Raw genomic sequence first — 12,647 nt, forward strand, 5'->3', positions numbered from 1 at the left:
ACATCTTTCATCCAAGCTAGAGGTGGTACAACAGGGTACTAGAGCCTCCATGTCTGCCCGTATCACATTTTTTGTCCACGCTAGAGGCGGTACAACAGGGTACTAGAGCCTCTATGCTCACCCGTATCACATCTTGGATCCAAGCTTGAGGTGGTACAACAGGGTACTAGACCCTCCCTGCCCCTGTATCACATCTTGTATCCAAGCTAGAGGCAGTACAAAAGGGTACTGGAGCCTCCATGCCCACCTGTATCACATCTTGTATCCAAGCTAGAGGCAGTACAACAGGGTACTAGAACCTCAATGCTTGCCTGTATCACATCTTGTATCCAAGCTAGAAGTGGCCCAACAGGGTACTAGAGCCTCCATGCTCGCCCCTATCACATCTTGTATCCAAGCTAGAGGCAGTACTACAGGGTACTAGAGCCTCCATGCCCCTGTATCACATCTTGTATCCAAGCTAGAGGCAGTACAACAGGGTACTAGAGCCTCATGCCCACCCATATCACATCTTGTATCCAAGCTAGATGCAATACAACAGGGTACTAGAGCCTCCATGCCTGCCTGTATCACATCTTGTATCCAAGCTAGAGGCAGTACAACAAGGTACTAGAGCCTCCATGCACGCCCGTATCACATCTTGTATCCAAGCTAGAAGCGGCCCAACAGGGTACTAGAGCCTCCATGCCAACTGTATCACATCCTGCATCCAAGCTAGAGGCGGTACAACAGGGTACTAAAGCCTCCATGCCCCCTGTATCACATCTTGTATGCAAGCTAGAGGCGGTACAACAGAGTACTAGAGCCTCCATGCCCCCTGTATCACATCTTGTATGCAAGCTAGAGGCGGTACAACAGGGTACTAGAGCCTCCATGCCTGCCTGTATCACATCTTGTATCCAAGCTAGAGGCAGTACAACAGGGTACTAAAGCCTCCATGCCTCCTGTAACACATCTTGTATGCAAGCTAGAGGCGGCCCAATAGGGCACTAGAGCCTCCCTTCAAGTATTCTGTTTTCCACAATAAATTATCCTTTTGCTCTGATATTGTAATCACTTACTTATATAAACGTTACAATCTCACATATAAGGTTTCATTAGATTCCGACAATTTTTTCTAGGTGCTTGATTTTGTTTTCTAACAATCTGTGTATATTGATTGCAGGGCACTACAGCGAATCGTACATGGCCCCTGACTGCTTGCCTCTGTGGTAGGGATAGGGTTAAATTTAGCTGTTCCATATCTTGCCACTTCCCCTGCTGTTTTCCAGGGATTACCCCTTCTATATCTCCTTCTTCCTTAACTAGCCAAATTGCTATAGTCCACAGTACATTCTAGCCTATGGCTGCTGTTTCCACAAAGTGTCCTATGCTGGCCTTCCCCTGCTGCTCTAATCTCGACCAGGTTTCAAACTGCGGCACACATGGCCCCTCTCACTCTTCTGGCCATGTTACCAGAGCCATTATCTGGTATGTACAGGGCTGGTGACATTGGGGAAGATATAGGTGCTCAGGTGAGTAGTTCTGCCTCTCAGGTAGAGCATCCATTCCTTCTGGTTCTGCATCAAGCTATTATCGTGGATCCTCCTGCAGCTCCCACTTCTGAGGTCACGTCTGCTAGCACTCGGTGCCAAGTAGCTTGTAGTGTAATGATGCCCCAGGCCTTAAGCCCTGGTGTTCCCCTACCTCTTTACCCCCTCACCCACATGATGTTTACCATTGCATACTCATCTCACTCCGGGTTGCTCCTCTTGGTTTGGTGCAGCAGGCAACACTCACCTAGTTAGTGCCAGAAGAATACAAGTCATTCCCCATGGCACACATTTCCTCTTCATTCATGGGAGCTGATGTAAGTCAGCTGATGGAGTTGGTACGATCATTGGTGCCCCCCCCCCCATCTACCTAGCGCTTACATAGTAAAACATGGAATGGGTGAGTTGGCATGGTGGGAGATCCAGATGTAGCTGGAAGTGATAAAAGTCGGTTGGAGGTCATGGTGGAGTACTTGCTTAAGAAGAAAAGAATCAGGATTTAAGGGGTTGTTGTACAGCGGTGGTTGGCGGGTATTTCATTTTAAGTAACTGAGTTGGCTGGATGTTTCACAGGACTTTGTTTGGTAGGCCCTAAAGGGATAGAAGAGAGAGCAGGTGTGCCACGTTATTATGTTGCATTTTTCTTATTTGCTGTTGTGCCAGTTGCTAAATGATGCCCTGTCAATTTGGTGTATGAGACTAGCTTGCTTTCTGCTGCATTTGTTTTTTTTGGTGTCCTCGATTTTAGTGAGTTGGTCCCCTTATCAAAGTATAAGGAGGGTTATGGAAAACTGGTGGGTGGGGAAAGGTTAGGTCCATGTGCATATATGCAGGTCCAAAACAGATCAGTTGGGTAAGGGTGTTTGGTGTCAGGGCCCCGTTTGCCCAATTAAGTGGGTGGCGAATTTGTGTTCAGGCAGATGTGATGGATGGTGGTTTTGGGGCCACAGTGATGGAACACCTTTAAGTAAGTTTCAGTTCAGGCACTGTATCACAGGGCTTTGACTTTGTTGGAGGCTGATCCAAAAGAATTTGGTACTCACTCTTTTTTGCATTGGCACGGTGACCAAAAACAACAAGGGCTGGCCTCCCAGCATCCAAGGTATAGTGGATTGGGTGTTGGCGATCACTTTGCATTGCGGGCTAAGTCAGATCGGAGTTGTTGCTCTAATTTGTCTGTTTCCCATTCAGCTTGCCTGGCAGTTTTGATAGTGGGTCACTCATATATCTTTTGAGCTACGCTGGAGAAAGAAACCTTGGTTTCTGGAGATTATTTAGAGGGGTATCAAAAGTTGTGGGTAGTCTCAGGTTCTTCCAGAAGCTATGGGGATCAACCACAATGTCCAAGGTTCCACCATTCTTGTGATCCACATGGGAGAGGTGGAAAAGACCTTTACTTTCTTAATGTGGCAGAATTGTTAACCATAATGTGCTCTGCTCTGGAGAGGTTGCCCTGTTTTTTTCTGAGCTCATTATGTGTGGTCAGAGATAATTCCCAGGGTAGTATAACAGGGTGCAGAATATGAGTGCAGTGGAAAGAGCTCAGCGCATGGTAAATCCTTGTCTGGCATGTATTATTCGTAGCTGGTTGGGGTTGGTGAAACGTCGGCAACTAGAAGACAATAGTCACCTCATGAGGCAAGATGGGGTTTACTTCACAGATAAAGGCCTCAATATATTCCTATTGGTGTTGCAGAGTGGCATTAAGCAGGCCATCTTCCTGATGGGTGGGAGTTAGAGCTCAGAGTAGTAAATAACTGTTGTCCTCCTTAGCGGAAATTTGGAAACAAATAGCCATTTAAGGGTTCCTTGGAAGACTTGCGTGCCGGGAGATGGGCAATGTATACAGCTTTGGCTTTTAGGTTAAAAAAATTTGAAGTTATAGGAGTTTTTAAAGAGAAAGTTAAAATATTAAGTGAATGGTTAAAATAAAATAAAGCTGTGCTTGGCGCATACCCACACAAAAAGTGATATTGTGTTGTGCTTATTTAGGGTGGGACAATTGCTGTAATAAGGCTTCTTGGAGCACAGCAGTCAGAGTACAATTTCGAATAGTGGGCTCAAAACTAAAAAAAAAAAGTTGCACAACCTCTTAAAGGGAGTTGTTGGTGAGCGTCTTAATTTAATACAAAATCTAGTTCACAACAGAACCATCCTATGTAACCTGGCGCTATTCTACTTCCTCTCTCTCTGTTGTTAACAGATGCAGAATAACGTTCTCATCAGTGACATCTCAGTCAACAGCTTCAACCTTAAAGTGTGCAGAGCTGTAAAGAATACAGAACCTGTTATTGTATCACTGCACAATATACAGTAATGATAGTCTCTACATAAGGGTACGGATTGCTGACTAGAGGGTACATTTCAGCTATCAGATTCCCGTGCATCCACTCTCCTATACAAGTCTATGGATGAGTGTGCACATGAGAAGCCTAAAGGGGTTTCGCAGGAAGAATACTATTGATGATCCATCTTCAGGATAAGTCATCAATAGTAGATCAGCTGGGGTCCGTCGCTTGGGATCAGCTGATTGTGTGCCTGCTGTTAGCAATGCAAATACACAGAGGTCTGAGCGGAAGTCTCCATGCCGACCTCTGTGTAGTGGCCGGTGCTTGTAACTGCAGGCACATCTCTCTTTGAAATCAATGCGACCTGTGCCTGCAGTTACAAGCGCCGGCCACTACACAGAGGTCAACATGGAGACTTCCACTGCTTCTGCTCTGACCTCTGTGTATTTGCAGCGCTGACAGCATGCCCCCGCTCAGCTGATTGGTTGGGTTCCTGAGCGACTAAGGATAGGTCATCAATAGTATTCTCCCTGGAAAACCCCTTTTAGAGTCAGATTTTCGTGCACTGCATGATCTTCAGCGAGTGAAGCGTAGGGTCAAAAGAAACTTTAAAACATTTATCACCCAGCTCCCTGTCACTTCCCCTAACAGAACCATAACTTAGCTTATGGTGCTGTGGGTACATGACAGGTTCCCTTTAACCCTTTCCAATTCAATTTGTATCCTGGTTTTCCTAGGGGACTTACTCTTTTTCTGCCGTTATACAACGGCGCTAAATGCTGGCTAAAGCCAGTACTGCATGAGGTGACACGTTGGATAGGCTCCGACAGCAGAGAGGCTGGCAATATACAGTGAGAACCGTGACAGCTGTCTTCCAACTTCAGAGCTGTACAGCCTTAAATCATAATGTCTTCAGAGGTCAGACAGTGGATTGGAAAGGGTTAAAGGGGTTGTCCCGAGGCAGCAAGTGGGTCTATACACTTCTGTATGGCCATAATAATGCACTTTGTAATATACATTGTGCATTAATTATGAGCCATACAGAAGTTATAAAAAGTTTTTTACTTACCTGCTCCGTTGCTGGCGTCCTCGTCTCCATGGTGCCGACTAATTTTTGGCCTCCGATGGCCAAATTAGCCGCGCTTGCGCAGTCCGGGTCTTCAGCAGTCTTCTATGGAGCCGCTCGTGCCAGAGAGCGGCTCCGTGTAGCTCCGCCCCGTCACGTGCCGATTCCAGCCAATCAGGAGGCTGGAATCGGCAGTGGACCGCACAGAAGAGCTGCGGTCCACGAAGACAGAGGATCCCGGCGGCCATCTTCAGCGGTAAGTATTGAAGTCACCGGAGCGCGGGGATTAAGGTAAGCGCTCCGGTAAACTTTCTTTACTTCCCTGCATCGGGGTTGTCTCGCGCCGAACGGGGGGGGGGGGGGGGGTTGAAAAAAAAAAAACCCGTTTCGGCGCGGGACAACCCCTTTAAATGAAGAGCCAAAACAACCAATTATTTTGGTGAGCTGAGCCAAATGAGCCAGGTCACCAAAAGGAGTCAGAATTCCCATCACTAAGCTGTCAACTGGAATGCCACTCATGGCATCACATTATTCTGCATCTTGTGACGGCAGAGAGAGTGAGCAGACTAGCACCAGGCTACATAGGATAGTTCTGCTGTAGACTAGATTTTGTAGGAAATTAAGATGCTCACCGACAACTCCCTTTTTTTTTGTTAAAGCTTTGAGCCTTCCTGATAGAAACTGTATTCTATCAATATACTTACCGTGGCATCAGAGGGATATTTTGGCGCTCCAAAGCCACAGCATTTGACCCATGATGCAACCGGGTTTTCTGGCTCTGTGACATCCTATAAACAGATCACATGGGCTTCTAATGTAGAAGCCCCGGCCTGTATATGGGACGTTACTGATGACGTCCATTGTTGGCACCTCCTATTGGCTGCAGCAGTCACATGGTTTAAAAAAAAACAGGGAAAGCAAACAGAGCTACAGGAGTGGCAGCGAAGAGGTGAAATATATATTCAGCCCTCTACTGCCCCTGAAGTATCTACTAATTGGAAAACCCCTTTAATTTTACTTTTCCTAGAATTTCTGCACTTGTTTTAGGTGCATCACATATTTTTATCTTCCTTTTGCAACTTATGATTTAGAGTTAATGTAATAAACAATGACAGGCTGGTTTCCATAGACTGCACTCCCCTGTCTGGAAGACCCACAGGAACCTACAAATGACAGACAGCATGCTACCTTCTTTATGTCACTTCAGAAGGCCCCTGAGCGGTTGACTGTTAGAAATCCCTCAGTGGGCTTAATGTGTAATGCCCCCATATGGCCCTGCTATATATGCTATACCTGCTTCAGGGCACAGTGGAATGCTTACATTGAACAACCCTTAAAGTGACCCTTCCAGCCTGGAGAAACCTAGATGGCCACACCTCTTCTCTGACTACCTGTGTATTAGTATGTACTGGTAGTCACCACATGCTGCTCTGACTGGCAGCACGGCTCATGTGGGCAGCACTGGTCAATCACAGCAGGTGTAGCGTATTAGACTAATAATGTATACTAATACACAGTGTGCATCAGGTAGTCAGAGAAGCCGATGCGGCCATCTCTGTTTGGCCATTTGTGGAAGGTCACTTTCAACTGCTAATTGTCCCTAATGCTTCACCTTTCCAGCAGTGAAGGGGTTACAGCATGTAGCTTACAGGAGTCGTTCCAGCTCTCGGATGGGAGCGGACTCCCATCATTCACCAGATGGAGCTGGTTCATACGTGAACGACCCATCACCATTTTCTTGCCTTTCTGACACAGCAGCGTGCGTCCCGGGCGGAATTGTCTTTTTCTCATGAGCCGTCTGAGGACGGTGCTAATTGGAGAGGAGTGTGTGTCCTTCTTCTAAGGGGTCGGTCACAAGAACAGCAGCTGCAGGAGCTGCGGCCCTTTGGGTGGTGGAGAAGATGTGGCAGATCGATGCTGTCAGAAATGGTTGATAAATGCCCTGTCAGAACATCATTCGGCTTCATTAGTGCCGATATGTCCTACCCCACCCCTATCAGAAACTCGCAGTCCTTTCACTGTAGTAGTACATGGCTTTTAAAGGCACAGCAATGATTTCATCTTTGTTTACTTTATTCCTTTCGTCCACGTGTTCTAAGTGGTCCAGGGAAGACAGCGGACATAGTGGCTACGTGCGTTCCTGGGAACTAGGTCACGTGACCAGTCTCCTGGTGGCTCTGTGGCAGCTGAGGCTCCTGTGCAAAATGTGGGACAGTAATGGCAGTGCATGTAGCAGCAGGTACATGTTGGTCTCCAGTCTTATTCAGAGAGGATATGGGTTTTGTGTTGTTCCCCTTAAATAGACACAGATGGAACGAAATTTTAACTTAATTGCAATATCACAAACGCAGACAATTATGGTACCCCAAGGGTTGAAAATGGCCTCTGGGTTTAACAGGTATGGCGGCCTATGAGGTTCAGTCTCTGGCTGAGTTTTATAGGCTTTAGGGCGCCTACCCACTGAGTGGAAACGCATGATTATGAAACCAATGAGTTTTAATGGTTTTATACTCATTTGTGATTTTTTACTCTAGCCTCCCAGCACTAAGAAAAATCTGCGAAATCGTTCATTGTTTTCAATGGGGCCAGCAGCAACAGTGCCATCCCCATTGAAAACGTAGGGAGTACATTACAGACTTCTGCCACAGCTGTGATCACTGTGGCAGCTATGGCAGGGGATTCCTTCATCCCCGTGGTGCGAACACATTGAAAGCAATGGGCTGCAGGCAACCCCTGCCTCAATGATTTTCGAGGAAGGGCTTGAAATGTAAGCACTTCCTTGAAAATCAGCCCTAGCTGTAAAAAAAAAAAAATGTTACTCACCTAGAAGAGCAGTCCGGCTTTTCTCTCTGGCCCTGACAGTTGTCTTCTGGAGGCCAGGGATTGAAAAATCCCTGCCCCCTGCAAGCACTGCCTCTGATTGGCTGAGTGCTGTGACGAATCAGAGGCAGCGCCCAGCCGTCATTGAATGACAGCTGAGCGCTGCCTCTGATTGGTCACAGCGCTCAGCCAATCACAGGCAGCACTTTCTGGAGGCGGGGACTTTTCAATTCCGGCCTCCAGAAGACAGAAGATGACTGCTGGGGCCGGAGAGAAGAGCCGGACTGCTCTTCTAGGTGAGTAAAAATTATTTTTTACAACTATGGCTGATTTTCCGGGAAGGGCTAATATTTCAAGCCCTTCCCCGAAAATAACTACTACCGCCGGCCCTGTTAAAAACAATGAATGATATCGCAGATTTTTCTTAGCGCTGCAAGGCTTGAGTGAAAAATCGCAAATGACTATGAAACCACTGAAAATCATTGGTTTCATAATCATGCATTTTCACTCGCTCTCACATCGCAAGAAAACATACACTGCTATACTGAAGTCTATTATAAGAACAATGCAAAGTGGTGAAATTCAAGTCCCCTATTTGGACACAAGTAAACAGTTTTAACCCCTTGAGTGGCGGGTTCCTTACCACCCTGTCGTGCCCACCAGGGCAGGTTTTTTAAATGGTCTAATCATTGAATTTCAACTAAATTTGCAGTTGCGTTCCAAGAGCCATAACTTTTTCATTTTTCCATTGACACAGCCATATGAGGGCTTGTTTTTTGCAGGACAAGTTGTACTTTTTGATGGCATCATTTTTGGGTATATATAATGTATTGCATAACTTTTGTGAAAACATTTGTAGGGAGTTTGGGGGGAAAAAAAGAAATTCTGCCATTTGTTTTTTGGATTTCATTTTACAGCATTAAACATGCAGAATAAATGTGATAACATTATTCTCTCAGTCAGCACGATTCTGGCGATACCAAGTTTATACAGTTTTTATGTTTCGCTATTTTTGTACATTTTAAGCATTTTTTTTTTTAAAAAAAAGGTTTGCTTTTGTGTCGCCACATTCCAAGAGCCGTATTCATTTTATTTTCCCATTGCCAGAGTCCTAGAAGGCCTTGTTTTTTGCGGGATGAACTCCAGTCTTCATTTATCTATTTTTTTGGAACATGTAAAATTGTGATCGCTTTTTATTCCATTTTTTCTAGAGGCAAGATTAACAAAATCTGTAATTCTGGCATGTTTTTTATTTTTATTTTTCACTGCATTCTCTGAGCAGTATAAATAATGTATTAAAGTCATTCTACAGGCCAGTACGATTATGCCAATACCAAATTGTAATAGTTCTTTTTCTTTTTCATGACTTTTTCACACTTTAAAAAAAAAAGTAATAAAAGTTTAAATCACCCTCCTTTTGCCATATCTGTAATAAAAAAAATCTAAATCCTAAAAGAAAAATACATATTTGGTATTGCCGCGTCCATAAATGTCCGATCTATCAAAGTAGTGCATTATTTACCCCGCACGGTGAACGTAGTCCGAAAAAAAAATAAAGAACGCCACAAATGCACTTTTTCAGTCACCCTGTTTCCCAGAAAAAAATGCAATAAAAAGCGAACAAAAAGTAGTATGTATTCTGGATTGGTACCAATGTAAACTACAGGACATCTTACAAAAAAAATGAGTCCTCACTTAACTACGTCGATGGAAAAATAAAAAAGTTATTGCGCGCAGAAGATGCAGCAAAAAATTATTTAAAAAAATTAAATGTCTTTGAAAAAAATACAAGTACTACAGCAAAAAAAAAAACTATACAAGTTTGGTATTGTAGTAATTGCACTGACCCATAGAATAAAGTTATCAGGTCATTTATGTTGCAGTTTGTGCGCCGTAGAAACAAGATGCCCTGAAAGATGACGGAATGTCATTTTTTTTTAAATTTTACTCCACTTAGAATTTTGTTAAAGTTTTTCAGTACATTATATGGTACATTAAATAGCACTATTGAAAAATACAACTCGTCCCGCAAAAAACAAGCCCTCATACAGCGACGTCAATGGATAAATAAAGGAGTTATGATTTTTTAAACGGGGGGAGGAAAAAAAGAAATGGGGAAAAAAGAAAAAAAGGGGCCATATCATTAAGGGGTTAAATAATGTATTAACTTCCTTCTCTGGGTCATTACGACGCACGGATACCGCATGTATAATTTTATTTTACATTTTTTACAAAGTAAATGGAGACAAGTGTTTTTATTTTAATTTTTTTAAATAATTTTTTAACTTTTTTTTTTTTTGTCCCTTTAGGGGACTTCCACAGACACCCATCAGGACCCCCTGATCACTTTCTGGGGGTCCGATGGTGACAGCCCTTTACATGGTGCAGTGACAGCCCTTTACATGCTGCAGTCACATAGACTGCAGCATGTAAAGGGTTAACACAGCAGAGATCAGAGGTTTTCTCTGATCTCTGCTGTAAGAGCTGATGCTTAGCTGTCCTCTGACAGCTAAGCACCAGCTCTCCCTGCCACAGAGACCTTAGGCTTGCTTCTGACAAGCCGATGGTCTCTATGGCAACCTGTAAACAAAGCAGGAGACTTAGAAGCAGGAGATTGCCAGCATATCGGCAATATCTTCTGCTTCTGTTGTTCAAAGCCCTTGCTTTGTTCTCTGTGGGACTGTGCAGGCAGAGCACAATGCTATTGTGCTCTGCAGCTCCCATAGTGATACATAGCCCGGAAATCTTCCGGGCTATATCACTATCGGCAGTGGAGCTCGTCCCGGAAAATTTCCGGGCGTGCCACTCAAGGGGTTAAAGAAATGGCAAAAAAAGAATAAAATATATAGATTATATATGTAATAGACATCAAAACCCCATATTTCCTCCTTTTGTATGCTGAAAAAAAACCCACAAAACTCCACAAACTTGGTATAGCCGTGTTCATGACAAAAGAAAAACGTTAATACATTATTTAAGCAACTTTTAGGCTAATTTCAAATGGGTGAGTGTGATATTGAGCCGTGAAACATAGCCCAATATTGCGCTCACCAACATTCAATTTTCCCGTAGATGCGAGGCGTTTTTGTATCAATAACTCTTCGCATCACTTTAGGGAAGTAGTGATCCTCTGGCACGGCTTACAGCCACGGCGGAAGATCGTGGAGTGCTTCCCATTGTCTGCATTGCGGTGCGAGGCCTTGCTGGCCCCATTTGAAAACAATGGGTGGTGCGAGGGCACATAGATAGGATTTTCACCACTTATGTGTATGACCCCATTCGAAAGAATGGGGTTCATATTCTTGCAAGATTCTCGGACGTGTAAAACTGGCCTTAAAAGTATTTTTTTTTTTTAGTGTATGATAAGAAAAAAAAATTATAAACTCGGTATCGCTAGAATCATGCTGACCCAGAGAATGTTACAGCATTATTTATTCTGCATTCTGAATGGCATAAAAAATTAATTCCAAAAACAAATGGCAGAATTTCTTCTCTTTTTTCCAAACTCCCATTTAAAAAAAGTTATACAATACAGTAGATGATTATGTACAAAATTATGTCATTAAAAAAAATACAGCCTAAAATGTCAAAAACTAAGCTCTCACATGGCTATGTCACTGGAAAAATGTAAGCAAACTTTTGAGGCTGCTAGGTCTCTTCATCAGGCTTGTGTAACAACAACAGAGTACTGACATGATGAGATATTTTGCATTCACAAAAAGGGCAGGATAACAATTGAGACACTAAAAGGAAGAGCACAACATTTAAATAATGCTAAACCAGGATCAAAGGACTACGGGTCTTTTACAAGGGGGGATTGTAGGGTGCTTCACACAGGAGCAATAATCCTTCAGTGAACGGAAGAGGAGCGCACCAGAGATTGCTTCTGGCCACCCACCTTCATAAATGAACGACTGCCTATTTATGCAGGGTGATTGTCGTTTAATTTTTACGCCTGCATAAACTAATCAATGAACGATAGGTGAACAAAGTATTGGTTGTTGTTTAGCTGCTACCCGTGCTTACGCTGAATATTTATCAATCAGTTTTGTTTATTCCAGCAATAAATTAAACGCTAATCATTCCATATAAAATGTTTGTTTGTAAGATGAAAAGGGAAGAAGTGATAACTAGGAAGTTGCAAATACTGTTATGAGTGCAGGGACGTAACTATAGGGGGTGCAGGGGATGCGGTTGCACCCGGGCCCAGGAGCCTTAGGGGGCCCATAAGGCCTCTCTTCTCCATATTGGGAGCCCAGTACTATGAAAAAAGCATTATAGTTAGGGGCCCTGTTACAGATTTTGCACCGGGCCCAGAAGCTTCAAGTTATGCCTCTGTATGGGTGTAAGTGTCTAAGTAATAGGACATATAGCCAGGGGCTAAATTTGGACCATGTGTTAGTCTGGAAAGTCCTTATCCACCAAACTCAAGGTATCTCCTTGTCAGAAGTGCCCTTTCATAGAAATGAAACTTTCTATGTTTGATTGTAACGTTGACATAAGTATTTACAATATCAGAGAAAAGGATAAATTTATTGCAGAAAACTGAACACTTGAAGGGAGGCTTTAGTACCCTGTTGGGCCGCCTCTAGCTTGGATACAAGATGTGATACAGTCAGGCATGGATGCATACAGGATCCGTATGGTATCCTGTGGCATATCGGTCCACATTTGCTTTAATTGAGCATCTAGATTGTGCAAACTCGTAGGCTGTCAAAGATAGCATCCCAGATGGTCCCATACATGTTCTGTTGGCGATAAACCTGAAGTGTGACAATGTTGTGGAGACTACCTGTGACACTCTTGCTGTGTGCGGCTGAGCGTTATCCTGCTGGAAAATACCTCTTGGAAGCCCTGCCAATGAAACAGTTGAAGTTGCTCATGCTTGTTGGACGATTAGACAATCCTCTGTACTGGTGGTTTTGTTGAGGGCGTCCTGAG

This window comes from Eleutherodactylus coqui, chromosome 2 (genome assembly GCF_035609145.1).
Source record: "Eleutherodactylus coqui strain aEleCoq1 chromosome 2, aEleCoq1.hap1, whole genome shotgun sequence".
NCBI classification, from domain to species: domain Eukaryota; kingdom Metazoa; phylum Chordata; class Amphibia; order Anura; family Eleutherodactylidae; genus Eleutherodactylus; species Eleutherodactylus coqui.